Here is a 2,345-nt window from a genome sequence, read left to right as displayed (position 1 = left end):
AATCCATTTTTTTGTTGCCCAAATCTATATCCAAGCACATAGCCATGTTCCATAAGCCATGCACTACCAACATGTCAAGTATCACCTAATTCTGATGAAAAAGACATCCTACGCGTAGGATGTCTAAATGGAAAATTTTGGTCAGAATTGCACTGTGAGCACATGCACAGCTTCACAAGTTCCTTGTAAGCTTTATTTTCAATTTTCAAGTCATTTGGATAGTTAAAACTCATTTTCTCAGCTAATATGGAAAAAACGCTAACTTCGGACTACTGAGTGCAACAGGATCTATGGCAGCCACGAAGTCACCGGCAAAGAAGAAAAGAATGACCATTAAGGATTACCTAGAAGAAGTGGAGCCCTTCGTCATACCAAAAGGAACACTAAAGCCCACCAGCACATGGATCCAAGAAGATTTGTTAGAGTCCAACAACCTAAAGATCTACCAAGGAGTGTTCAAAGACACTGAAGGGAATGTGATCGAGCTACCAATGCTACCGCGAGAACTCAATGAGTTCGTAAGAAGCAAGATGGCCGGGTACTTGGAGAAGATTGATCTCCACAACTATTTTGAAGCAGTGCCGATAGGGGTTGACATAAAGAGAGTCTGGGAGTTTGTGACAACAATAAAGGAAGATGGAGTGGCCAGAGTAACCAATCTGCAAGGTAGGCCAGAAACAAAAATAGTCATCACCGAGCAGGTTGTAGCAGATGCACTAGACCTCTCCAACAAGGGGGATAGTATAACTAAAAGAAGAGATGATGTCAAGGTGTACAATGAGAAGAAAGGAAACTACACTTTTGAAGATATTGCCAACCCAAGAGTGGCAATCATGAGTCAGTTGTACAACCAATACTTCCATATGTGTACGAAGAGGCCACAAAAGTACCGAATGCCGCCAGGTGCAATTGCCACGACGTTCACTTGGGCAATGATGAAGAGCACTCCAAAGATAATCAATTATCCAGCATATATACATGACAACCTAGTGAAGATGGGTAACAAGAAGCCCACTTATATTGTGCCAGGAGAACTAATCACTAAGGTGATTTATGGGGCATTGCACTGTTAGGAAATAAGACGTAGCTAAATAGATAATTGAGTAGATTACTTAATGGAGAGAGACAGATTTATATACACGAGATTATAGAGTAGAGAGAGAGAGTACACATGATATACGTGGTTCACCCAATGTGGGCTACGTCCACGGGAAAGTAGCCACTCAATGGCTTTAGTACTTCAAAACAAGAAGTAGTTTACAAAGGGATTATACCCTTAATGGAGCTCCCGCCTTGCTTCACTCTCACCACCTCACACTCACCTTGTTGCATCAACTTCACACTATGAAATGTCTGTAGAAATGGCCTCCTTTTATAGGCCAAAAGGGTTGCCCTCTCTTATGAGAGACAGCCATGTGTAGCCGCCCTTGTGCGAATAAGTCCAAATCGGACCCTCCAATCCGCCCATGTGTGGCCGCCCTTGAGAAGACAAGTCCGCTTTTGAATTCGGCCACCGGCCACCGGCCAACCGACCGGTTGTTTTCCGACCACTTTTCGGCTGCCATCCGGCCATAATATTCCGGCAAAAAAGAATATTTCGACGAAAAAAAAGTCTCGGGGGCGGAGGCCCCTGAGGCCTTTAAAGTTGCCCCTGATTCTTGTCCGTGAAAATTTTGGTTTCCAGTGAGTGATTTTCCTTCACGCACGATGGCTTCTCCTCATAATGGGGGCCTACAAATGTGCGCTTTTACCACAGAAAATTACAAGGGTAAATCAGGCTCCATACTTAACATGCACACAAAAGGAAGGTGGCCTGACCCCCCGTTACAGAACGACTGGCTGAGGCTCAAAGAAGACAAAGAAGACGAGCCACAAAGAGCACCAAGGGTTGCCACAAGATTGAAAAGATGGCTAGAGCCTGTTCAAGAAGAGCAGCCTGAGCACAAGAAGGGAAAGAAAGAATTTTCCCAAGTGCCGGCAAAAGAGACAAAGTCACAAAAAGCGGCAAGACTAGAGCGGCTGAAAGAGAGCTTCAGAGCAGAAAGAGCCCTTAAAGGCGATTTGAGTGAACTCTGGAAGCCGTCTCTAGAAGCAATGTCGGGATCATCCCAAAGAGTGCAAAGGGATAGATTCAAAGATTATATTAAAAATTTTGAGATTCTTGATGCCGCATCAGAAAATATCCCGCATGTACCTTTTACAGAAGAGGAAGTGGAGCAGGTACGACAGAAACTGCTAGACGAGCAAGAGAGCCAAGAGAGAGAAAGAAAGACAAAAGGCAGACCAAGATTTAAAGAAAAAGCCACCGCCCTCACCACCTCCTCACAGCCCTCCACAAGAAGATA

This window comes from Adiantum capillus-veneris, chromosome 13, assembly GCF_014529385.1.
Source record: "Adiantum capillus-veneris isolate H3 chromosome 13, ASM1452938v2, whole genome shotgun sequence".
NCBI lineage: Eukaryota > Viridiplantae > Streptophyta > Polypodiopsida > Polypodiales > Pteridaceae > Adiantum > Adiantum capillus-veneris.
This window is presented reverse-complemented; position numbering follows the sequence as displayed.